This window comes from Daphnia magna, unplaced genomic scaffold (genome assembly GCF_020631705.1).
Source record: "Daphnia magna isolate NIES unplaced genomic scaffold, ASM2063170v1.1 Dm_contigs144, whole genome shotgun sequence".
Taxonomy (NCBI): domain Eukaryota; kingdom Metazoa; phylum Arthropoda; class Branchiopoda; order Diplostraca; family Daphniidae; genus Daphnia; species Daphnia magna.
In genome coordinates, this window is record NW_025533141.1 from 130,001 (window position 1) to 157,149 (window position 27,149).

Here is a 27,149-nt window from a genome sequence, read left to right on the forward strand (position 1 = left end):
TCCCTTTCCTCCAGTATTCTCCGCCATTCCCTCGAACTAACCATTGCATCTGCAATGGATGGTTCGCAGGGGTCTTCTTATCTCGCTCACTCTTCTCTCCCCACGTTTTCCCCTTCCAGAATTGAAGGGGACAAAATCATTTTAAAATACCCTGGGAAACCCACGAAGTGTCCTAGGTGTGAGTGGACTACCTTGGCAACTAACACCAGAGCCATGGGTAGTATCCACAGACACCTAGAGACAGCCCACACACTCCGACTAGTTAAATATTGGGAATGCGGAGTGTGTGGATTTGCTGGAGATGGCCCTACACTAAAAGGACATTACCAAAGGTTACATTCCAATCGGATACCCTCCATCCGATTTGCTGGGATATCCAGTATGGATGGCTCCAACCGTGACTCTTCTGCTGCAATGATCTCTCTAGAGGGTGTTACTGCAACAGAAGACGAGCGTGATGAGCTATCCGTGGTGGAAATCCCAGCGATCGAGGAATCCCCTGGTAATGTCCTATCTCCAGCAAATTTTACCGCAAGCCCTATTTTAGATCTTGGGAGGGAGTTCGCCTCCTCTTTTAATACACAAAATTTTAGTTGGCTTTATGAACTCCCCCACAAGAAAATACTAGCCCCACAATTTTATCACAAGAGATTTTAGACCCTTCACCTAACCCTGAGACCTTAACCTTTGTCCCCAGTCAGCAAAGCAATCGAGGACGTAGTCAAAACAGCTCAGAAGAGCAGAGCCAAAGAGACGACGATTTTGTCAGTCTCTGGGTTCCTGCCTTCTTGAGCTGTGGGACTCTACATGACCTAGACGACGTCCTCGCACGTTGCACAGCTGACTGGCTCCCTAAAGCACAAATTTTACAAGACCCTAGCCCTGAACAACCCCGAGGAAACCCTGACAAAAGAAAAAGAAATCAAAACCGGCAGATGCAGAAGGCCCGGCGAAATATCAAGCAAAAGGCGTATGAGGCGAGGAAGATTCAGCGGCTCTTCAACATTTACCCAAGAAGAGCCGTTCGAGAGGTGCTCGAAGACCGTTCACCCTCCTACGATGGTACTGTACAAGCTGCGGAGGAATATCTCAAGAGGACTTACAACCGATTGAGACCATCTCCGCAGCAGTGCCAAAGTGCGAGGGAACTCTACGACACCTGCGACTGGTCCCAACCTTCAGAGGACCAGATGAACTTCCTTAATCGTGCGCCAACCCAACAAGAGCTTGAAGCTAAGCTTCGCCGGGCTACCAACACATCACCAGGGGTTGATGGCCTAGAATACCGTCATCTTAGAGCCATCGACCCCAACTGCATTCTGCTGGAAACAGTTTGTAAAATGGTTTGGAAGCTAGGGGTTCCTAATTGTTGGAAGACATCGCGAACTGTCCCCATTTTCAAGAAAGGGGACACTAGTGACTATTCCAACTTTAGACCAACATCCCTTCTTCCTACCATTTACAAGCTGTTCTCGGGAGTGATCAGCCAGAGAATAACGCAAGTCGCTTCAGACCTTGGCTGGTTATCTCCCGAGCAAAAGGGTTTCCTCCCGGGGGTCCATGGTATTCAGGAACATACACAGCTCTTACAGACGGTTGTCGAGGAGACAAAGACCAAACGAAAGCACATGTCTATTGCATGGCTGGACATGTGCAACGCGTTTGGATCTGTGCCTCACGCCGTTCTGAATGAGCTGTTCACATCACTTCCAATACCAGAGGACCTCCGGCGCATCCTGGTGGACATATATTCGGGAAATCGGATGGATTTTGCCGTTGGGAAAGAATCCATCCGCATTTTACCGACAGCAGGTGCTCGCCAGGGTGACGCTCTTAGCCCCCTATTTTTAACCTGGCTTCCGAGCCCCTCGTCAGGGCCGGAAAGTCCAATATTAACCCCGGATTTTTATTATTTGGCTCGCTCGTGAAAACCACGGCATATGCTGACGACATTGCCGTGGTTACAAATTCTCCTTTCGAGCTCCAAAATATTTTAAACGTTTTTACCCTCACCGCAAACACCTTGGGGCTGCAATTTAATGCCGGGAAGTGTGCTTGCCTGGTCTTCGACAAAGGCAAGCCGTCTGACGCCCAGTGCCGAATTGGTGATCAATTAATTCGGTGCTTGGGTCCAGACGACCAAGAAACATATCTTGGTACACCAATCGGAGGAAAATTGCGGTTCCGACCACCAACTGACCTTATCCCTAACCTCGACAAGATTGCCGCCTCCCACCTCGCACCATGGCAAAAACTTGAAATCTTCCGTAGCCACCTTCTTCCCTCCCTTTCCCATCACCTCGCTTCGGGTCGGGTCCTGAAAGACTGTCTTACCCAACTGGACACTGAGTGCAGGAAGTTTCTAGGCCTTATTTGCAACCTTCCCAATCACGCAACGGTCCCGTTTTTCTACGCGGACCGGCGGGTTGGGGGCCTAGGAACATGCCGCCTCACTGATGATGCCGATATCTGGACCATCGCCAGGGCTGCTCAGCTCCTCACTTGTAGAGACCCTACAGTGAGGAACATATGCCGAGAGCAGCTCCATGACACCATCCGGCGAGGGTTCAGAAACGAGCATCCAGGAGTGTTGCCAGTTGGGGAATATCTTTCGGGATCCGTGGATGGGGGCTCTACAGACTGAGGTACGCGGAGGCAGGGTCCAATCTTTGGACTCTTGCCCGCCAAGCTGCAAAACGACTGGGAGTGCGGATTGATGTATCCGGCGACGAAAATCTAAGAATTGTCGCCGATGACGTCTCCGTAAGCCCAGTCAAGGCAGTCCGCGGACTTCGGAAAGTAGCTCGGCAGCGCTATACCAGGGACCTAATTTCTGACAAGAGCCACCAGGGAGTAGTTGCCACTGGCCTCTCCCTGGAAGACAAGTCGAAAGACATGGCTCGCCTGGTATCCTGCCGTACGCCCCTCTCCTTCCGAGACTGGAGATATCTTCACAGGGCCCGGCTCGACATCCTTCCTCTTCGGGGGCACTCGTGGTTTTGCTCACAGGAGCAAGATACGAGTTGCCGCCGATGCGGAAAGGAAAACGAGACCGGGTTTCATGTGCTTAACCACTGTGAAGAAGGTCTCCAGCTCGCCACCAAGAGGCACAACACCATCCAGGATCTCTTGGAGTCGCTGCTAGTCAAGCAAGGACACGACGTCACGATCAACAATGCCATCCCCGGGCAGAGGTTAAGACCGGATGTTGAATTTCAACTATCCGGTTCCCGGGTGATGGTCGACGTCGTGGTCTGCTTTGACCAACCAGGGAGTATGGAGAATGCCTACCAGCGGAAATATGATAAATATTCTTCGCATGGGAGGATTCTCCCCCTGGTTGTCGGGTCTCTTGGATCATGGTACCCCAGGAATGACGAAATCCGTTCGATTCTTGGAATCAACGGAAGATCCTGGGGTGCCTTCCGATTCAGGGCCCGATTGGCAGCGATCCAGGGATCAATGGATATGGTGTGTGCCCATTTCCATCATGGTGCACCAAACCCAGAACCTGAGGATATCCCCCCTCTTCCCGTAGAAATTCCCTACCCAGTAGATTAGTAGACTCTTTCCCATCTATTTTATTTATGTAATTTTAGCAATATTTTAAAATGCACCTACCCCATACATGTTTATTCCCCTTCCGGAAACCCCTCCATAAACTAACCACTATACTACCGAGGACACGTGTGCTTCTCGACCGTCCGTCTGCTATCCGTCTGCTAGACTTTGTCGAGAGCAGACGTGTTTTTAAAGAGCTCTGGGTTTTTATGGATGTTATGTTTTAGCTCGTTATATCGTTCTTCTTTTTTATCTAACTTCATCCGAGAAACTCTTCTGTTTTTACAAAAACAAATATTTTGCTTTTATTCAATACTATTTTTTCTTTAATCTTAATATTCCATTCTAATTGTTTATTTATTTTAATTTTTAATTGATTTATCTTTTTTTTTTAAAAAAATTCAAATCACTTTATTGATCGCTAATTTTCTTTTCTTCGGATTAAAATTTTATTATTAAAAAAAAAAAAAAATTATTTTATTTTCAGATTTTCTAATTTGCACTTTTATTTTGGTATCTTTATTTATCTTAATCTAAGTTCCCAGAAAATTTTTTAAATTTTTAAAATTTTTTAAATATTCACTACTTTTAAATCTCATTTTACATCAAAACCATATAGTCAACCATCTCATTTTCCGTTCTTTGAATTTTTTTTTCCATTTCCCTTATTATTATTATTTTTTTTAATCCTATCAAATCCTTTAAAAAAAATATTTTTCTTCATATTTTTAATTGGTCTTTAAATTTTTCCCCCTTATTTTTCCGAATTTTATTTCATTTTTGATTTTTACTTCATAAGAATTTCTGTTTTGCACTCTTTACATGTAAGTGGGCCCAGGGTAGCAATGGCAGAGGAAGGAGCATCTAGTAGAAATTCTACTAGAGTAAGACTCCATGGGACAATCATTAAAATCCCAGTTCCTCTGCCAAACATTTTAAAATGTGGGGAGAAATCCTGTCAAGGTGAGCGAGGTAGCGGTCCCTGGTCTGGGGATCGCAAGAGACAATTGGCGGAGACACACATAAAAGAAAGACATTCTAGGAGAGGGGTTCAGTACACCACCCAGTATGTCTGCCTTGGCTGTAAAAAGGAATTTAATTCGTTTATTTCAGCCGGCAGACATGCAAGACCTTGTACTGAGTCCCTTTCCTCCAGTATTCTCCGCCAATCCCTCGAACTAACCATTGCATCTGCAATGGATGGTTCGCAGGGGTCTCCTAATCCCGCTCACTCTTCTCTCCCCACGTTTTCCCCTTCCAGAATTTAAGGGGACAAAATCATTTTAAAATACCCTGGGAAACCCACAAAATGTCCTAGGTGTGAGTGGACTACCTTGGCAACTAACACCAGAGCCATGGGTAGTATCCACAGACACCTAGAGACAGCCCACACACTCCGACTAGTTAAATATTGGGAATGCGGAGTGTGGGGTTTTCTGGAGATGGCCCTACACTAAAAGGACATTACCAAAGGTTACATTCTAATAACAATCGGTCACCCTCCATCCGATTTGCTGGGATATCCAGTATGGATGGCTCCAACCGTGACTCTTCTGCTGCAGTGACTCTCTAGAGGGTGTTACTGCAACAGAAGACGAGCGTGATGAGCTATCCGTGGTGGAAATCCCAGCGATCGAGGAATCCCTTGGTAATGTCCTATCTCCAGCAAATTTTACCGCAAGCCCTATTTTAGATCTTGGGAGGGAGTTCGCCTCCTCTTTTAATACACAAAATTTTAGTTGGCTTTATGAACTCCCCCACAAGAAAATACCAGCCCCACAATTTTATCACAAGAGATTTTAGACCCTTCACCTAACCCTGAGACCTTAACCTTTGTCCCCAGTCAGCAAAGCAATCGAGGACGTAGTCAAAACAGCTCAGAAGAGCAGAGCCAAAGAGACGACGATTTTGTCAGTCTCTGGGTTCCTGCCTTCTTGAGCGTGTGAGACTCTACATGACCTAGACGACGTCCTCGAACGTTGCACAGCTGACTGGCTCCCTAAAGCACAAATTTTACAAGACCCTAGCCCTGAACAACCCCGAGGAAACCCTGAAAAAAGAAAGAGAAACCAAAACCGGCAGATGCAGAAGGCCCGGCGACATATCAAGCAAAAGGCGTACGAGGCGAGGAAGATTCAGCGGCTCTTCAACATTTACCCAAGAAGAGCCGTTCGAGAGGTGCTCGAAGACCGTTCACCCTCCTACGATGGTACTGTACAAGCTGCGGAGGAATATCTCAAGAGGACTTACAACCGATTGAGACCATCTCCGCAGCAGTGCCAAAGTGCGAGGGAACTCTACGACACCTGCGACTGGTCCCAACCATCAGAGGACCAGATGAACTTCCTTAATCGTGCGCCAACCCAACAAGAGCTTGAAGCTAAGCTTCGCCGGGCTACCAACACATCACCAGGGGTTGATGGCCTAGAATACCGTCATCTTAGGGCCATCGACCCCAACTGCATTCTGCTGGAAACAGTTTGTAAAATGGTTTGGAAGCTAGGGGTTCCTAATTGTTGGAAGACATCGCGAACTGTCCCCATTTTCAAGAAAGGGGACACTAGCGACTATTCCAACTTTAGACCAATATCCCTTCTTCCTACCATTTACAAACTGTTCTCGGGAGTGATCAGCCAGAGAATAACGCAAGTCGCTTCAGACCTTGGCTGGTTATCTCCCGAGCAAAAGGGTTTCCTCCCGGGGGTCCATGGTATTCAGGAACATACACAGCTCTTACAGACGGTTGTCGAGGAGACAAAGACCAAACGAAAGCACATGTCTATTGCATGGCTGGACATGTGCAATGCGTTTGGATCTGTGCCTCACGCCGTTCTGAATGAGCTGTTCACATCACTTCCAATACCAGAGGACCTCCGGCGCATCCTGGTGGACATATATTCGGGAAATCGGATGGATTTTGCCGTTGGGAAAGAATCCATCCGCATTTTCCCGACAGCAGGTGTTCGCCAGGGTGACGCTCTTAGCTCCCCTATTTTTAACCTGGCTTCCGAGCCCCTCGTCAGGGCCGGAAAGTCCAATATTAACCCCGGATTTTTATTATTTGGCTGTTCGCTCGTGAAAACCACGGCATATGCTGACGACATTGCCGTGGTTACAAATTCTCCCTGACGAGCTCCAAAATATTTTAAACGTTTTTACCCTCACCGCAAACACCTTGGGGCTGCAATTTAATGCCGGGAAGTGTGCTTGCCTGGTCTTCGACAAAGGCAAGCCGTCTGAGGCCGCCCAGTGCCGAATTGGTGATCAATTAATTCGGTGCTTGGGTCCAGACGACCAAGAAACATATCTTGGTACACCGATCGGAGGAAAATTGCGGTTCCGACCACCAACTGACCTTATCCCTAACCTCGACAAGATTGCCGCCTCCCACCTCGCACCATGGCAAAAACTTGAAATCTTCCGTAGCCACCTTCTTCCCTCCCTTTCCCATCACCTCGCTTCGGGTCGGGTCCTGAAAGACTGTCTTACCCAACTGGACACTGAGTGCAGGAAGTTTCTAGGCCTTATTTGCAACCTTCCCAATCACGCAACGGTCCCGTTTTTCTACGCGGACCGGCGGGTTGGGGGCCTAGGAACATGCCGCCTCACTGATGATGCCGATATCTGGACCATCGCCAGGGCTGCTCAGCTCCTCACTTGTAGAGACCCTACAGTGAGGAACATATGCCGAGAGCAGCTCCATGACACCATCCGGCGAGGGTTCAGAAACGAGCATCCAGGAGTGTTGCCAGTTGGGGAATATCTTTCGGGATCCGTGGATGGGGGCTCTACAGACTGAGGTACGCGGAGGCAGGGTCCAATCTTTGGACTCTTGCCCGCCAAGCTGCAAAACGACTGGGAGTGCGGATTGATGTATCCGGCGACGAAAATATAAGAATTGTCGCCGATGACGTCTCCGTAAGCCCAGTCAAGGCAGTCCGCGGACTTCGGAAAGTAGCTCGGCAGCGCTATACCAGGGACCTAATTTCTGACAAGAGCCACCAGGGAGTAGTTGCCACTGGCCTCTCCCTGGAAGACAAGTCGAAAGACATGGCTCGCCTGGTATCCTGCCGTACGCCCCTCTCCTTCCGAGACTGGAGATATCTTCACAGGGCCCGGCTCGACATCCTTCCTCTTCGGGGGCACTCGTGGTTTTGCTCACAGGAGCAAGATACGAGTTGCCGCCGATGCGGAAAGGAAAACGAGACCGGGTTTCATGTGCTTAACCACTGTGAAGAAGGTCTCCAGCTCGCCACCAAGAGGCACAACACCATCCAGGATCTCTTGGAGTCGCTGCTAGTCAAGCAAGGACACGACGTCACGATCAACAATGCCATCCCCGGGCAGAGGTTAAGACCGGATGTTGAATTTCAACTATCCGGTTCCCGGGTGATGGTCGACGTCGTGGTCTGCTTTGACCAACCAGGGAGTATGGAGAATGCCTACCAGCGGAAATATGATAAATATTCTTCGCATGGGAGGATTCTCCCCCTGGTTGTCGGGTCTCTTGGATCATGGTACCCCAGGAACGACGAAATCCGTTCGATTCTTGGAATCAACGGAAGATCCTGGGGTGCCTTCCGATTCAGGGCCCGATTGGCAGCGATCCAGGGATCAATGGATATGGTGTGTGCCCATTTCCATCATGGTGCACCAAACCCCGAAGCTGAGGATATCCCCCCTCTTCCCGTAGAAATTCCCTACCCAGTAGATTAGTAGACTCTTTCCCATCTATTTTATTTATGTAATTTTAGCAATATTTTAAAATGCACCTACCCCATACATGTTTATTCCCCTTCCGGAAACCCCTCCATAAACTAACCACTATACTACCGAGGACACGTGTGCTTCTCGACGATCTCTGCGACATGCTCGAAGTAGCATACAGACGGAAAGTCCTCAAGTACCAACACCTAGGGCGAGGGCTGCCACTGGTGCTTGGATCCCTAGATTCTTCGTACCCTCTAAATGACTACATCCGGTCTATTTTAGGAATAGACCACCCTAGCTGGTCTACATTCAGGAGGGAACCGATTGGCAGCGATCCACGAATAGATGGAGGTGGTTAGGAAACACTTGGTTGGTACTTCAGGTCAACACGATGCACAAATTGTTCACAGCATTCTTCTAACTGTATTCTTGTTATGGAATTTTCTGACGTTTTATGTATTTTATTACTTACATGTAATTTCTTTCCGCATATTTTCCGTGCTTTTCCCCTATCTCTGTAAATTCTTCAAGTATTAATTTTCATGTTGCTTATGTACTTTGATTGCATTTTTTTCATGTGTGGTCATTCCGCGTTCTCACGGAATGTAAGTATAATGATGTCAACCCAATATACTACCGAGGAAGCTTTTAGAGATCAAAAGCTATACATCCGGGTTGAAAGTGATGTCCCCATTAGCAGGTTCCTAGTTCGACAAAAGACACAACTTGAACTCAATTTGGCTATGTAGTTCAAGAGATAAACATGAGATGGCGTGTGATGTCGGATTCCATGAGTCCAAATCGAATGTGTATTCTCGTGGTCGAGAAGAACGTGGTTCAAGTGTCAACGTTTAAGAAACCAGTGCTCAATGTTGTAGACTTGTTCTACACGAAGGAGAGCGAAGGGAATAGTAACCAGAGCAAGATTCAGTTTGTTTTAAGGTTGCTGTTGTTGTTTACAGGTGTCTGTTTAAAAAGAAGCATGTACTTGAAACAGCAAAGCTGACCCCCTCCCCGGCGGGGAATTGAACCCCGGTCTCCCGCGTGACAGGCGGGGATACTGACCACTATACTACCGAGGACACGTGTGCTTCTCGACGATCTCTGCGACATGCTCGAAGTAGCATACAGACGGAAAGTCCTCAAGTACCAACACCTAGGGCGAGGGCTGCCACTGGTGCTTGGATCCCTAGATTCTTCGTACCCTCTAAATGACTACATCCGGTCTATTTTAGGAATAGACCACCCTAGCTGGTCTACATTCAGGAGGGAACCTATTGGCAGCGATCCACGAATAGATGGAGGTGGTTAGGAAACACTTGGTTGGTACTTCAGGTCAACACGATGCACAAATTGTTCACAGCATTCTTCTAACTGTATTCTTGTTATGGAATTTTCTGACGTTTTATGTATTTTATTACTTACATGTAATTTCTTTCCGCATATTTTCCGTGCTTTTCCCCTATCTCTGTAAATTCTTCAAGTATTAATTTTCATGTTGCTTATGTACTTTGATTGCATTTTTTTCATGTGTGGTCATTCCGCGTTCTCACGGAATGTAAGTATAATGATGTCAACCCAATATACTACCGAGGAAGCTTTTAGAGATCAAAAGCTATACATCCGGGTTGAAAGTGATGTCCCCATTAGCAGGTTCCTAGTTCGACAAAAGACACAACTTGAACTCAATTTGGCTATGTAGTTCAAGAGATAAACATGAGATGGCGTGTGATGTCGGATTCCATGAGTCCAAATCGAATGTGTATTCTCGTGGTCGAGAAGAACGTGGTTCAAGTGTCAACGTTTAAGAAACCAGTGCTCAATGTTGTAGACTTGTTCTACACGAAGGAGAGCGAAGGGAATAGTAACCAGAGCAAGATTCAGTTTGTTTTAAGGTTGCTGTTGTTGTTTACAGGTGTCTGTTTAAAAAGAAGCATGTACTTGAAACAGCAAAGCTGACCCCCTCCCCGGCGGGGGAATTGAACCCCGGTCTCCCGCGTGACAGGCGGGGATACTGACCACTATACTACCGAGGACACGTGTGCTTCTCGACGATCTCTGCGACATGCTCGAAGTAGCATACAGACGGAAAGTCCTCAAGTACCAACACCTAGGGCGAGGGCTGCCACTGGTGCTTGGATCCCTAGATTCTTCGTACCCTCTAAATGACTACATCCGGTCTATTTTAGGAATAGACCACCCTAGCTGGTCTACATTCAGGAGGGAACCTATTGGCAGCGATCCACGAATAGATGGAGGTGGTTAGGAAACACTTGGTTGGTACTTCAGGTCAACACGATGCACAAATTGTTCACAGCATTCTTCTAACTGTATTCTTGTTATGGAATTTTCTGACGTTTTATGTATTTTATTACTTACATGTAATTTCTTTCCGCATATTTTCCGTGCTTTTCCCCTATCTCTGTAAATTCTTCAAGTATTAATTTTCATGTTGCTTATGTACTTTGATTGCATTTTTTTCATGTGTGGTCATTCCGCGTTCTCACGGAATGTAAGTATAATGATGTCAACCCAATATACTACCGAGGAAGCTTTTAGAGATCAAAAGCTATACATCCGGGTTGAAAGTGATGTCCCCATTAGCAGGTTCCTAGTTCGACAAAAGACACAACTTGAACTCAATTTGGCTATGTAGTTCAAGAGATAAACATGAGATGGCGTGTGATGTCGGATTCCATGAGTCCAAATCGAATGTGTATTCTCGTGGTCGAGAAGAACGTGGTTCAAGTGTCAACGTTTAAGAAACCAGTGCTCAATGTTGTAGACTTGTTCTACACGAAGGAGAGCGAAGGGAATAGTAACCAGAGCAAGATTCAGTTTGTTTTAAGGTTGCTGTTGTTGTTTACAGGTGTCTGTTTAAAAAGAAGCATGTACTTGAAACAGCAAAGCTGACCCCCTCCCCGGCGGGGAATTGAACCCCCGGTCTCCCGCGTGACAGGCGGGGATACTGACCACTATACTACCGAGGACACGTGTGCTTCTCGACGATCTCTGCGACATGCTCGAAGTAGCATACAGACGGAAAGTCCTCAAGTACCAACACCTAGGGCGAGGGCTGCCACTGGTGCTTGGATCCCTAGATTCTTCGTACCCTCTAAATGACTACATCCGGTCTATTTTAGGAATAGACCACCCTAGCTGGTCTACATTCAGGAGGGAACCGATTGGCAGCGATCCACGAATAGATGGAGGTGGTTAGGAAACACTTGGTTGGTACTTCAGGTCAACACGATGCACAAATTGTTCACAGCATTCTTCTAACTGTATTCTTGTTATGGAATTTTCTGACGTTTTATGTATTTTATTACTTACATGTAATTTCTTTCCGCATATTTTCCGTGCTTTTCCCCTATCTCTGTAAATTCTTCAAGTATTAATTTTCATGTTGCTTATGTACTTTGATTGCATTTTTTTCATGTGTGGTCATTCCGCGTTCTCACGGAATGTAAGTATAATGATGTCAACCCAATATACTACCGAGGAAGCTTTTAGAGATCAAAAGCTATACATCCGGGTTGAAAGTGATGTCCCCATTAGCAGGTTCCTAGTTCGACAAAAGACACAACTTGAACTCAATTTGGCTATGTAGTTCAAGAGATAAACATGAGATGGCGTGTGATGTCGGATTCCATGAGTCCAAATCGAATGTGTATTCTCGTGGTCGAGAAGAACGTGGTTCAAGTGTCAACGTTTAAGAAACCAGTGCTCAATGTTGTAGACTTGTTCTACACGAAGGAGAGCGAAGGGAATAGTAACCAGAGCAAGATTCAGTTTGTTTTAAGGTTGCTGTTGTTGTTTACAGGTGTCTGTTTAAAAAGAAGCATGTACTTGAAACAGCAAAGCTGACCCCCTCCCCCGGCGGGGGAATTGAACCCCCGGTCTCCCGCGTGACAGGCGGGGATACTGACCACTATACTACCGAGGACACGTGTGCTTCTCGACGATCTCTGCGACATGCTCGAAGTAGCATACAGACGGAAAGTCCTCAAGTACCAACACCTAGGGCGAGGGCTGCCACTGGTGCTTGGATCCCTAGATTCTTCGTACCCTCTAAATGACTACATCCGGTCTATTTTAGGAATAGACCACCCTAGCTGGTCTACATTCAGGAGGGAACCGATTGGCAGCGATCCACGAATAGATGGAGGTGGTTAGGAAACACTTGGTTGGTACTTCAGGTCAACACGATGCACAAATTGTTCACAGCATTCTTCTAACTGTATTCTTGTTATGGAATTTTCTGACGTTTTATGTATTTTATTACTTACATGTAATTTCTTTCCGCATATTTTCCGTGCTTTTCCCCTATCTCTGTAAATTCTTCAAGTATTAATTTTCATGTTGCTTATGTACTTTGATTGCATTTTTTTCATGTGTGGTCATTCCGCGTTCTCACGGAATGTAAGTATAATGATGTCAACCCAATATACTACCGAGGAAGCTTTTAGAGATCAAAAGCTATACATCCGGGTTGAAAGTGATGTCCCCATTAGCAGGTTCCTAGTTCGACAAAAGACACAACTTGAACTCAATTTGGCTATGTAGTTCAAGAGATAAACATGAGATGGCGTGTGATGTCGGATTCCATGAGTCCAAATCGAATGTGTATTCTCGTGGTCGAGAAGAACGTGGTTCAAGTGTCAACGTTTAAGAAACCAGTGCTCAATGTTGTAGACTTGTTCTACACGAAGGAGAGCGAAGGGAATAGTAACCAGAGCAAGATTCAGTTTGTTTTAAGGTTGCTGTTGTTGTTTACAGGTGTCTGTTTAAAAAGAAGCATGTACTTGAAACAGCAAAGCTGACCCCCTCCCCGGCGGGGAATTGAACCCCCGGTCTCCCGCGTGACAGGCGGGGATACTGACCACTATACTACCGAGGACACGTGTGCTTCTCGACGATCTCTGCGACATGCTCGAAGTAGCATACAGACGGAAAGTCCTCAAGTACCAACACCTAGGGCGAGGGCTGCCACTGGTGCTTGGATCCCTAGATTCTTCGTACCCTCTAAATGACTACATCCGGTCTATTTTAGGAATAGACCACCCTAGCTGGTCTACATTCAGGAGGGAACCTATTGGCAGCGATCCACGAATAGATGGAGGTGGTTAGGAAACACTTGGTTGGTACTTCAGGTCAACACGATGCACAAATTGTTCACAGCATTCTTCTAACTGTATTCTTGTTATGGAATTTTCTGACGTTTTATGTATTTTATTACTTACATGTAATTTCTTTCCGCATATTTTCCGTGCTTTTCCCCTATCTCTGTAAATTCTTCAAGTATTAATTTTCATGTTGCTTATGTACTTTGATTGCATTTTTTTCATGTGTGGTCATTCCGCGTTCTCACGGAATGTAAGTATAATGATGTCAACCCAATATACTACCGAGGAAGCTTTTAGAGATCAAAAGCTATACATCCGGGTTGAAAGTGATGTCCCCATTAGCAGGTTCCTAGTTCGACAAAAGACACAACTTGAACTCAATTTGGCTATGTAGTTCAAGAGATAAACATGAGATGGCGTGTGATGTCGGATTCCATGAGTCCAAATCGAATGTGTATTCTCGTGGTCGAGAAGAACGTGGTTCAAGTGTCAACGTTTAAGAAACCAGTGCTCAATGTTGTAGACTTGTTCTACACGAAGGAGAGCGAAGGGAATAGTAACCAGAGCAAGATTCAGTTTGTTTTAAGGTTGCTGTTGTTGTTTACAGGTGTCTGTTTAAAAAGAAGCATGTACTTGAAACAGCAAAGCTGACCCCCTCCCCGGCGGGGGAATTGAACCCCCGGTCTCCCGCGTGACAGGCGGGGATACTGACCACTATACTACCGAGGACACGTGTGCTTCTCGACGATCTCTGCGACATGCTCGAAGTAGCATACAGACGGAAAGTCCTCAAGTACCAACACCTAGGGCGAGGGCTGCCACTGGTGCTTGGATCCCTAGATTCTTCGTACCCTCTAAATGACTACATCCGGTCTATTTTAGGAATAGACCACCCTAGCTGGTCTACATTCAGGAGGGAACCTATTGGCAGCGATCCACGAATAGATGGAGGTGGTTAGGAAACACTTGGTTGGTACTTCAGGTCAACACGATGCACAAATTGTTCACAGCATTCTTCTAACTGTATTCTTGTTATGGAATTTTCTGACGTTTTATGTATTTTATTACTTACATGTAATTTCTTTCCGCATATTTTCCGTGCTTTTCCCCTATCTCTGTAAATTCTTCAAGTATTAATTTTCATGTTGCTTATGTACTTTGATTGCATTTTTTTCATGTGTGGTCATTCCGCGTTCTCACGGAATGTAAGTATAATGATGTCAACCCAATATACTACCGAGGAAGCTTTTAGAGATCAAAAGCTATACATCCGGGTTGAAAGTGATGTCCCCATTAGCAGGTTCCTAGTTCGACAAAAGACACAACTTGAACTCAATTTGGCTATGTAGTTCAAGAGATAAACATGAGATGGCGTGTGATGTCGGATTCCATGAGTCCAAATCGAATGTGTATTCTCGTGGTCGAGAAGAACGTGGTTCAAGTGTCAACGTTTAAGAAACCAGTGCTCAATGTTGTAGACTTGTTCTACACGAAGGAGAGCGAAGGGAATAGTAACCAGAGCAAGATTCAGTTTGTTTTAAGGTTGCTGTTGTTGTTTACAGGTGTCTGTTTAAAAAGAAGCATGTACTTGAAACAGCAAAGCTGACCCCCTCCCCGGCGGGGAATTGAACCCCGGTCTCCCGCGTGACAGGCGGGGATACTTGAGCCATCGACCCCAACTGCATTCTGCTGGAAACAGTTTGTAAAATGGTTTGGAAGCTAGGGTTTCCTAATTGTTGGAAGACATCGCGAACTGTCCCCATTTTCAAGAAAGGGGACACTAGCGACTATTCCAACTTTAGACCAATATCCCTTCTTCCTACCATTTACAAACTGTTCTCGGGAGTGATCAGCCAGAGAATAACGCTAGTCGCTTCAGACCTTGGCTGGTTATCTCCCGAGCAAAAGGTTCCGGCCTTCCCCCGGGGGGATGGTATTCAGGAACATACACAGCTCTTACAGACGGTTGTCGAGGAGACAAAGACCAAACGAAAGCACATGTCTATAGCATGGCTGGACATGTGCAATGCGTTTGGATCTGTGCCTCACGCCGTTCTGAATGAGCTGTTCACATCACTTCCAATACCAGAGGACCTCCGGCGCATCCTGGTGGACATATATTCGGGAAATCGGATGGATTTTGCCGTTGGAAAAGAATCCATCCGCATTTTCCCGACAGCAGGTGTTCGCCAGGGTGACGCTCTTAGTTCCCCTATTTTTAACCTGGCTTCCGAGCCCCTCGTCAGGGCCGGAAAGTCCAATATTAACCCCGGATTTTTATTATTTGGCTCGCTCGTGAAAACCACGGCATATGCTGACGACATTGCCGTGGTTACAAATTCCTCCCTCCGAGCTCCAAAACATTTTAAACGTTTTTACCCTCACCGCAAACACCTTGGGGCTGCAATTTAATGCCGGGAAGTGTGCTTGCCTGGTCTTCGACAAAGGCAAGCCGTCTGACGCCCAGTGCCGAATTGGTGATCAATTAATTCGGTGCTTGGGTCCAGACGACCAAGAAACATACCTTGGTACACCGATCGGAGGAAAATTGCGGTTCCGACCACCAACTGACCTTATCCCTAACCTCGACAAGATTGCCGCCTCCCACCTTGCACCATGGCAAAAACTTGAAATCTTCCGTAGCCACCTTCTTCCCTCCCTTTCCCATCACCTCGCTTCGGGTCGGGTCCTGAAAGACTGTCTTACCCAACTGGACACTGAGTGCAGGAAGTTTCTAGGCCTTATTTGCAACCTTCCCAATCACGCAACGGTCCCGTTTTTCTACGCGGACCGGCGGGTTGGGGGCCTAGGAACATGCCGCCTCACTGATGATGCCGATATCTGGACCATCGCCAGGGCTGCTCAGCTCCTCACTTGTAGAGACCCTGCAGTGAGGAACATATGCCGAGAGTAGCTCCATGACACCATCCGGCGAGGGTTCAGAAACGAGCATCCAGGAGTGTTGCCAGTTGGGGAATATCTTTCGGGATCCGTGGATGGGGGGCTCTACAGACTGAGGTACGCGGAGGCAGGGTCCAATCTTTGGACTCTTGCCCGCCAAGCTGCCAAACGACTGGGAGTGCGGATTGATGTATCCGGCGACGAAAATCTAAGAATTGTCGCCGATGACGTCTCCGTAAGCCCAGTCAAGGCAGTCCGCGGACTTCGGAAAGTAGCTCGGCAGCGCTATACCAGGGACCTAATTTCCGACAAGAGCCACCAGGGAGTAGTTGCCACTGGCCTCTCCCTGGAAGACAAGTCGAAAGACATGGCTCGCCTGGTATCCTGCCGTACGCCCCTCTCCTTCCGAGACTGGAGATATCTTCACAGAGCCCGGCTCGACATCCTTCCTCTTCGGGGGCACTCGTGGTTTTGCTCACAGGAGCAAGATACGAGTTGCCGCCGATGCGGAAAGGAAAACGAGACCGGGTTTCATGTGCTTAACCACTGTGAAGAAGGTCTCCAGCTCGCCACCAAGAGGCACAACACCATCCAAGATCTCTTGGAGTCGCTGCTAGTCAAGCAGGGACACGACGTCACGATCAACAATGCCATCCCCGGGCAAAGGTTAAGACCGGATGTTGAATTTCAACTATCCGGTTCCCGGGTGATGGTCGACGTCGTGGTCTGCTATGACCAACCAGGGAGTATGGAGAATGCCTACCAGCGGAAATATGATAAATATTCTTCGCATGGGAGGATTCTCCCCCTGGTTGTCGGGTCTCTTGGATCATGGTACCCCAGGAACGACGAAATCCGTTCGATTCTTGGAATCAACGGAAGATCCTGGGGTGCCTTCCGATTCAAGGCCCGATTGGCAGCGATCCAGGGATCAATGGATATGGTGTGTGCCCATTTCCATCATGGTGCACCAAACCCCGAAGCTGAGGATAACCCCCCTCTTCCCGTAGTAACTCCACACCCAGTATACTAGTAGACTCTTCCCCATTTATTTTATTTAGGTAATTTTAGTAATATTTTTAAATGCACCCACCCCATACATGTTTATTCCCCTTCCGGAAACCCCTCCATAAACTAACCACTATACTACCGAGGACACGTGTGCTTCTCGACGATCTCTGCGACATGCTCGAAGTAGCATACAGACGGAAAGTCCTCAAGTACCAACACCTAGGGCGAGGGCTGCCACTGGTGCTTGGATCCCTAGATTCTTCGTACCCTCTAAATGACTACATCCGGTCTATTTTAGGAATAGACCACCCTAGCTGGTCTACATTCAGGAGGGAACCGATTGGCAGCGATCCACGAATAGATGGAGGTGGTTAGGAAACACTTGGTTGGTACTTCAGGTCAACACGATGCACAAATTGTTCACAGCATTCTTCTAACTGTATTCTTGTTATGGAATTTTCTGACGTTTTATGTATTTTATTACTTACATGTAATTTCTTTCCGCATATTTTCCGTGCTTTTCCCCTATCTCTGTAAATTCTTCAAGTATTAATTTTCATGTTGCTTATGTACTTTGATTGCATTTTTTTCATGTGTGGTCATTCCGCGTTCTCACGGAATGTAAGTATAATGATGTCAACCCAATATACTACCGAGGAAGCTTTTAGAGATCAAAAGCTATACATCCGCGTTGAAAGTGATGTCCCCATTAGCAGGTTCCTAGTTCGACAAAAGACACAACTTGAACTCAATTTGGTTATGTAGTTCAAGAGATAAACATGAGATGGCGTGTGATGTCGGATTCCATGAGTCAAAATCGAATGTGTATTCTCGTGGTCGAGAAGAACGTGGTTCAAGTGTCAACGTTTAAGAAACCAGTGCTCAATGTTGTAGACTTGTTCTACACGAAGGAGAGCGAAGGGAATAGTAACCAGAGCAAGATTCAGTTTGTTTTAAGGTTGCTGTTGTTGTTGACAGGTGGCTGTTTAAAAAGAAGCATGTACTTGAAACAGCAAAGCTGACCCCCTCCCCGGCGGGGAATTGAACCCCCCGGTCTCCCGCGTGACTGGCGGGGATACTGACCACTATACTACCGAGGACACGTGTGCTTCTCGACGATCTCTGCGACATGCTCGAAGTAGCATACAGACGGAAAGTCCTCAAGTACCAACACCTAGGGCGAGGGCTGCCACTGGTGCTTGGATCCCTAGATTCTTCGTACCCTCTAAATGACTACATCCGGTCTATTTTAGGAATAGACCACCCTAGCTGGTCTACATTCAGGAGGGAACCGATTGGCAGCGATCCACGAATAGATGGAGGTGGTTAGGAAACACTTGGTTGGTACTTCAGGTCAACACGATGCACAAATTGTTCACAGCATTCTTCTAACTGTATTCTTGTTATGGAATTTTCTGACGTTTTATGTATTTTATTACTTACATGTAATTTCTTTCCGCATATTTTCCGTGCTTTTCCCCTATCTCTGTAAATTCTTCAAGTATTAATTTTCATGTTGCTTATGTACTTTGATTGCATTTTTTTCATGTGTGGTCATTCCGCGTTCTCACGGAATGTAAGTATAATGATGTCAACCCAATATACTACCGAGGAAGCTTTTAGAGATCAAAAGCTATACATCCGGGTTGAAAGTGATGTCCCCATTAGCAGGTTCCTAGTTCGACAAAAGACACAACTTGAACTCAATTTGGCTATGTAGTTCAAGAGATAAACATGAGATGGCGTGTGATGTCGGATTCCATGAGTCAAAATCGAATGTGTATTCTCGTGGTCGAGAAGAACGTGGTTCAAGTGTCAACGTTTAAGAAACCAGTGCTCAATGTTGTAGACTTGTTCTACACGAAGGAGAGCGAAGGGAATAGTAACCAGAGCAAGATTCAGTTTGTTTTAAGGTTGCTGTTGTTGTTTACAGGTGGCTGTTTAAAAAGAAGCATGTACTTGAAACAGCAAAGCTGACCCCCTCCCCGGCGGGGAATTGAACCCCGGTCTCCCGCGTGACAGGCGGGGATCTTAGAGCCATCGACCCCAACTGCATTCTGCTGGAAACAGTTTGTAAAATGGTTTGGAAGCTAGGGGTTCCTAATTGTTGGAAGACATCGCGAACTGTCCCCATTTTCAAGAAAGGGGACACTAGCGACTATTCCAACTTTAGACCAATATCCCTTCTTCCTACCATTTACAAACTGTTCTCGGGAGTGATCAGCCAGAGAATAACGCTAGTCGCTTCAGACCTTGGCTGGTTATCTCCCGAGCAAAAGGGTTTCCTCCCGGGGGTCCATGGTATTCAGGAACATACACAGCTCTTACAGACGGTTGTCGAGGAGACAAAGACCAAACGAAAGCACATGTCTATAGCATGGCTGGACATGTGCAATGCGTTTGGATCTGTGCCTCACGCCGTTCTGAATGAGCTGTTCACATCACTTCCAATACCAGAGGACCTCCGGCGCATCCTGGTGGACATATATTCGGAAAATCGGATGGATTTTGCCGTTGGAAAAGAATCCATCCGCATTTTCCCGACAGCAGGTGTTCGCCAGGGTGACGCTCTTAGTTCCCCTATTTTTAACCTGGCTTCCGGGCCCCTCGTCAGGGCCGGAAAGTCCAATATTAACCCCGGATTTTTATTATTTGGCTCGCTCGTGAAAACCACGGCATATGCTGACGACATTGCCGTGGTTACAAATTCTCCCTCCGAGCTCCAAAACATTTTAAACGTTTTTACCCTCACCGCAAACACCTTGGGGCTGCAATTTAATGCCGGGAAGTGTGCTTGCCTGGTCTTCGACAAAGGCAAGCCGTCTGACGCCCAGTGCCGAATTGGTGATCAATTAATTCGGTGCTTGGGTCCAGACGACCAAGAAACATACCTTGGTACACCGATCGGAGGAAAATTGCGGTTCCGACCACCAACTGACCTTATCCCTAACCTCGACAAGATTGCCGCCTCCCACCTTGCACCATGGCAAAAACTTGAAATCTTCCGTAGCCACCTTCTTCCCTCCCTTTCCCATCACCTCGCTTCGGGTCGGGTCCTGAAAGACTGTCTTACCCAACTGGACACTGAGTGCAGGAAGTTTCTAGGCCTTATTTGCAACCTTCCCAATCACGCAACGGTCCCGTTTTTCTACGCGGACCGGCGGGTTGGGGGCCTAGGAACATGCCGCCTCACTGATGATGCCGATATCTGGACCATCGCCAGGGCTGCTCAGCTCCTCACTTGTAGAGACCCTGCAGTGAGGAACATATGCCGAGAGTAGCTCCATGACACCATCCGGCGAGGGTTCAGAAACGAGCATCCAGGAGTGTTGCCAGTTGGGGAATATCTTTCGGGATCCGTGGATGGGGGGCTCTACAGACTGAGGTACGCGGAGGCAGGGTCCAATCTTTGGACTCTTGCCCGCCAAGCTGCCAAACGACTGGGAGTGCGGATTGATGTATCCGGCGACGAAAATCTAAGAATTGTCGCCGATGACGTCTCCGTAAGCCCAGTCAAGGCAGTCCGCGGACTTCGGAAAGTAGCTCGGCAGCGCTATACCAGGGACCTAATTTCCGACAAGAGCCACCAGGGAGTAGTTGCCACTGGCCTCTCCCTGGAAGACAAGTCGAAAGACATGGCTCGCCTGGTATCCTGCCGTACGCCCCTCTCCTTCCGAGACTGGAGATATCTTCACAGAGCCCGGCTCGACATCCTTCCTCTTCGGGGGCACTCGTGGTTTTGCTCACAGGAGCAAGATACGAGTTGCCGCCGATGCGGAAAGGAAAACGAGACCGGGTTTCATGTGCTTAACCACTGTGAAGAAGGTCTCCAGCTCGCCACCAAGAGGCACAACACCATCCAAGATCTCTTGGAGTCGCTGCTAGTCAAGCAGGGACACGACGTCACGATCAACAATGCCATCCCCGGGCAAAGGTTAAGACCGGATGTTGAATTTCAACTATCCGGTTCCCGGGTGATGGTCGACGTCGTGGTCTGCTATGACCAACCAGGGAGTATGGAGAATGCCTACCAGCGGAAATATGATAAATATTCTTCGCATGGGAGGATTCTCCCCCTGGTTGTCGGGTCTCTTGGATCATGGTACCCCAGGAACGACGAAATCCGTTCGATTCTTGGAATCAACGGAAGATCCTGGGGTGCCTTCCGATTCAAGGCCCGATTGGCAGCGATCCAGGGATCAATGGATATGGTGTGTGCCCATTTCCATCATGGTGCACCAAACCCCGAAGCTGAGGATAACCCCCCTCTTCCCGTAGTAACTCCACACCCAGTATACTAGTAGACTCTTCCCCATTTATTTTATTTAGGTAATTTTAGTAATATTTTTAAATGCACCCACCCCATACATGTTTATTCCCCTTCCGGAAACCCCTCCATAAACTAACCACTATACTACCGAGGACACGTGTGCTTCTCGACGATCTCTGCGACATGCTCGAAGTAGCATACAGACGGAAAGTCCTCAAGTACCAACACCTAGGGCGAGGGCTGCCACTGGTGCTTGGATCCCTAGATTCTTCGTACCCTCTAAATGACTACATCCGGTCTATTTTAGGAATAGACCACCCTAGCTGGTCTACATTCAGGAGGGAACCGATTGGCAGCGATCCACGAATAGATGGAGGTGGTTAGGAAACACTTGGTTGGTACTTCAGGTCAACACGATGCACAAATTGTTCACAGCATTCTTCTAACTGTATTCTTGTTATGGAATTTTCTGACGTTTTATGTATTTTATTACTTACATGTAATTTCTTTCCGCATATTTTCCGTGCTTTTCCCCTATCTCTGTAAATTCTTCAAGTATTAATTTTCATGTTGCTTATGTACTTTGATTGCATTTTTTTCATGTGTGGTCATTCCGCGTTCTCACGGAATGTAAGTATAATGATGTCAACCCAATATACTACCGAGGAAGCTTTTAGAGATCAAAAGCTATACATCCGGGTTGAAAGTGATGTCCCCATTAGCAGGTTCCTAGTTCGACAAAAGACACAACTTGAACTCAATTTGGCTATGTAGTTCAAGAGATAAACATGAGATGGCGTGTGATGTCGGATTCCATGAGTCAAAATCGAATGTGTATTCTCGTGGTCGAGAAGAACGTGGTTCAAGTGTCAACGTTTAAGAAACCAGTGCTCAATGTTGTAGACTTGTTCTACACGAAGGAGAGCGAAGGGAATAGTAACCAGAGCAAGATTCAGTTTGTTTTAAGGTTGCTGTTGTTGTTTACAGGTGGCTGTTTAAAAAGAAGCATGTACTTGAAACAGCAAAGCTGACCCCCTCCCCGGCGGGGAATTGAACCCCGGTCTCCCGCGTGACAGGCGGGGATACTGACGGGGATACACAAGGGTGTGTCTGCTAGACTTCGTGTAGAGCAGACGTGTTTTTAAAGAGCTCCCGTTTTCACTGATGAAATGTTTTAGCTCCTTGTATTATTTTTACATTTTATCCATTTACATCCAAAAAACCCTTTAAAAAAAATTTTTTTATTATGCTTTAACCAAAACAAATATTGAATTTTAATGCATATCTTTCTTTAATTTTAGTACTCTATAGAATTTATTTATTTATTCTTTTCATCCATGAATTTTTTTTTCATTTGATTTCACACTTTCTTCGGTTTTTAAATTATTATTATTATTTTTTTAATTCTTCATTAATTTTTTTATACCACAATTTCTTTGTTTTTAAAATTTTTTCTTTATTCTTCACTAAATTTTTTTATTCCACAATTTCTTCGGTTTCTATTTTTTTATTCTTTACAAAATTATTTAATTTTTAATTTTTAGTACTTAAAACATCTATTTTTCTATTTTTTTTCTTTCTTTCTTAAATTTCTAAATTCCTCTCTTTCTTTATTTTTTTAGAATTTTCTCTTCAGATTTTTAATGGTTTTTTTTTTAAATTTTTCTAACAATATTTTACCGATTTTTTCTTTATTTGTTTGTTTTTAGTCAATAAGAATTACTGTTTTATTCTTTCATATGTAAGTGGGCCCAGGGTAGCAATGGCAGAGGTAGGAGCATCTAGTAGAAATGCTACTAGAGTAAGACTCCATGGGACAATCATTAAAATCCCAGTTCCTCTGCCAATTATTTTAAAATGTGGGGAGAAATCCTGTCAAGGTGAGCGAGGTAGCGGTCCCTGGTCTGGGGATCGCAAGAGACAATTGGCGGAGACACACATAAAAGAAAGACATTCTAGGAGAGGGGTTCAGTACACCACCCAGTATGTCTGCCTTGGCTGTAAAAAGGAATTTAATTCGTTTATTTCAGCCGGCAGACATGCAAGACCTTGTACTGAGTCCCTTTCCTCCAGTATTCTCCGCCAATCCCTCGAACTAACCATTGCATCTGCAATGGATGGTTCTGCAGGGGTCTCCTAATCCCGCTCACTCTTCTCTCCCCACGTTTTCCCCTTCCAGAATTTAAGGGGACAAAATCATTTTAAAATACCCTGGTAAACCCACGAAGTGTCCTAGGTGTGAGTGGACTACCTTGGCAACTAACACCAGAGCCATGGGTAGTATCCACAGACACCTAGAGACAGCCCACACACTCCGACTAGTTAAATATTGGGAATGCGGAGTGTGTGGATTTGCTGGAGATGGCCCTACACTAAAAGGACATTACCAAAGGTTACATTCTAATAACAACCCATCACCCTCCATCCGATTTGCTGGGATATCCAGTATGGATGGCTCAAACCGTGACTCTTCTGCTGCAGTGATCTCTCTAGAGGATGTTACTGCAACAGAAGACGAGCGTGATGAGCTATCCGTGGTGGAAATCCCAGCGATCGAGGAATCCCCTGGTAATGTCCTATCTCCAGCAAATTTTACCGCTAGCCCTATTTTAGATCTTGGGAGGGAGTTCGCCTCCTCTTTTAATACACAAAATTTTAGTTGGCTTTATGAACTCCCCCACAAGAAAATACTAGCCCCACAATTTTATCACAAGAGATTTTAGACCCTTCACCTAACCCCGAGACCTTATCCTTTGTCCCCAGTCAGCACAGCAATCGAGGACGTAGTCACCACAGCTCAGAAGAGCAGAGTCAAAGAGACGACGATTTTGTCAGTCTCTGGGTTCCTGCCTTCTTGAGCTGTCAGACTCTACATGACCTAGACGATGTCCTCGAACGTTGCACAGCTGACTGGCTCCCTAAAGCACAAATTTTACAAGACCCTAGCCCTGAACAACCCCGAGGAAACCCTGACAAAAGAAAAAGAAACCAAAACCGGCAGATGCAGAAGGCCCGGCGACATATCAAGCAAAAGGCGTACGAGGCGAGGAAGATTCAGCGGCTCTTCAACATTTACCCAAGAAGAGCCGTTCGACAGGTGCTCGAAGACCGTTTACCCTCCTACGATGGTACTGTACAAGCTGCGGAGGAATATCTCAAGAGGACTTACAACCGATTGAGACCATCTCCGCAGCAGTGCCAAAGTGCGAGGGAACTCTACGACACCTGCGACTGGTCCCAAACTTCAGAGGACCAGATGAACTTCCTTAATCGTGCGCCAACCCAACAAGAGCTTGAAGCTAAGCTCCGCCGGGCTACCAACACATCACCAGGGGTTGATGGCCTAGAATACCGTCATCTTAGAGCCATCGACCCCAACTGCATTCTGCTGGAAACAGTTTGTAAAATGGTTTGGAAGCTAGGGGTTCCTAATTGTTGGAAGACATCGCGAACTGTCCCCATTTTCAAGAAAGGGGACACTAGCGACTATTCCAACTTTAGACCAATATCCCTTCTTCCTACCATTTACAAACTGTTCTCGGGAGTGATCAGCCAGAGAATAACGCAAGTCGCTTCAGACCTTGGCTGGTTATCTCCCGAGCAAAAGGGTTTCCTCCCGGGGGTCCATGGTATTCAGGAACATACACAGCTCTTACAGACGGTTGTCGAGGAGACAAAGACCAAACGAAAGCACATGTCTATTGCATGGCTGGACATGTGCAACGCGTTTGGATCTGTGCCTCACGCCGTTCTGAATGAGCTGTTCACATCACTTCCAATACCAGAGGACCTCCGGCGCATCCTGGTGGACATATATTCGGGAAATCGGATGGATTTTGCCGTTGGGAAAGAATCCATCCGCATTTTCCCGACAGCAGGTGTTCGCCAGGGTGACGCTCTTAGTTCCCCTATTTTTAACCTGGCTTCCGAACCCCTCGTCAGGGCCGGAAAGTCCAATATTAACCCCGGATTTTTAATATTTGGCTCGCTCGTAGAAAACCACGGCATATGCTGACGACATTGCCGTGGTTACAAATTCTCCCTCCGAGCTCCAAAACATTTTAAACGTTTTTACCCTCACCGCAAACACCTTGGGGCTGCAATTTAATGCCGGGAAGTGTGCTTGCCTGGTCTTCGACAAAGGCAAGCCGTCTGACGCCCAGTGCCGAATTGGTGATCAATTAATTCGGTGCTTGGGTCCAGACGACCAAGAAACATATCTTGGTACACCGATCGGAGGAAAATTGCGGTTCCGACCACCAACTGACCTTATCCCTAACCTCGACAAGATTGCCGCCTCCCACCTCGCACCATGGCAAAAACTTGAAATCTTCCGTAGCCACCTTCTTCCCTCCCTTTCCCATCACCTCGCTTCGGGTCGGGTCCTGAAAGACTGTCTTACCCAACTGGACACTGAGTGTAGGAAGTTTCTAGGCCTAATTTGCAACCTTCCCAATCACGCAACGGTCCCGTTTTTCTACGCGGACCGGCGGGTTGGGGGCCTAGGAACATGCCGCCTCACTGATGATGCCGATATCTGGACCATCGCCAGGGCTGCTCAGCTCCTCACTTGTAGAGACCCTACAGTGAGGAACATATGCCGAGAGCAGCTCCATGACACCATCCGGCGAGGGTTCAGAAACGAGCATCCAGGAGTGTTGCCAGTTGGGGAATATCTTTCGGGATCCGTGGATGGGGGGCTCTACAGACTGAGGTACGCGGAGGCAGGGTCCAATCTTTGGACTCTTGCCCGCCAAGCTGCCAAACGACTGGGAGTGCGGATTGATGTATCCGGCGACGAAAATCTAAGAATTGTCGCCGATGACGTCTCCGTAAGCCCAGTCAAGGCAGTCCGCGGACTTCGGAAAGTAGCTCGGCAGCGCTATACCAGGGACCTAATTTCCGACAAGAGCCACCAGGGAGTAGTTGCCACTGGCCTCTCCCTGGAAGACAAGTCGAAAGACATGGCTCGCCTGGTATCCTGCCGTACGCCCCTCTCCTTCCGCGACTGGAGATATCTTCACAGGGCCCGGCTCGACATCCTTCCTCTTCGGGGGCACTCGTGGTTTTGCTCACAGGAGCAAGATACGAGTTGCCGCCGATGCGGAAAGGAAAACGAGACCGGGTTTCATGTGCTTAACCACTGTGAAGAAGGTCTCCAGCTCGCCACCAAGAGGCACAACACCATCCAAGATCTCTTGGAATCGCTGCTAGTCAAGCAGGGACACGACGTCACGATCAACAATGCCATCCCCGGGCAAAGGTTAAGACCGGATGTTGAATTTCAACTATCCGGTTCCCGGGTGATGGTTGACGTCGTGGTCTGCTATGACCAACCAGGGAGTATGGAGAATGCCTACCAGCGGAAATATGATAAATATTCTTCGCATGGGAGGATTCTCCCCCTGGTTGTCGGGTCTCTTGGATCATGGTACCCCAGGAACGACGAAATCCGTTCGATTCTCGGAATCAACGGAAGATCCTGGGGTGCCTTCCGATTCAAGGCCCGATTGGCAGCGATCCAGGGATCAATGGATATGGTGTGTGCCCATTTCCATCATGGTGCACCA

General features: G+C 47.0%; 6 non-coding genes across 6 annotated transcripts; all 6 read right to left on the minus strand.

The window, feature by feature from the left end:
* Positions 1-9,281: 9,281 nt before the first annotated feature.
* Trnad-guc lies at positions 9,282-9,353 on the minus strand. The gene has a single exon. It is a non-coding gene; the product is annotated as a tRNA-Asp (tRNA).
* Positions 9,354-10,234: 881 nt separating this feature from the next.
* Positions 10,235-10,307, minus strand: Trnad-guc. Its single transcript has one exon. It is a non-coding gene; the product is annotated as a tRNA-Asp (tRNA).
* An 881-nt stretch (positions 10,308-11,188) lies between these two features.
* Trnad-guc lies at positions 11,189-11,261 on the minus strand. The gene has a single exon. It is a non-coding gene; the product is annotated as a tRNA-Asp (tRNA).
* Positions 11,262-12,142: 881 nt separating this feature from the next.
* Positions 12,143-12,217, minus strand: Trnad-guc. Its single transcript has one exon. It is a non-coding gene; the product is annotated as a tRNA-Asp (tRNA).
* Positions 12,218-13,098: 881 nt separating this feature from the next.
* On the minus strand, positions 13,099-13,171 carry Trnad-guc. The gene has a single exon. It is a non-coding gene; the product is annotated as a tRNA-Asp (tRNA).
* Positions 13,172-14,052: 881 nt separating this feature from the next.
* On the minus strand, positions 14,053-14,126 carry Trnad-guc. The gene has a single exon. It is a non-coding gene; the product is annotated as a tRNA-Asp (tRNA).
* Between the last annotated feature and the right edge of the window lie 13,023 nt (positions 14,127-27,149).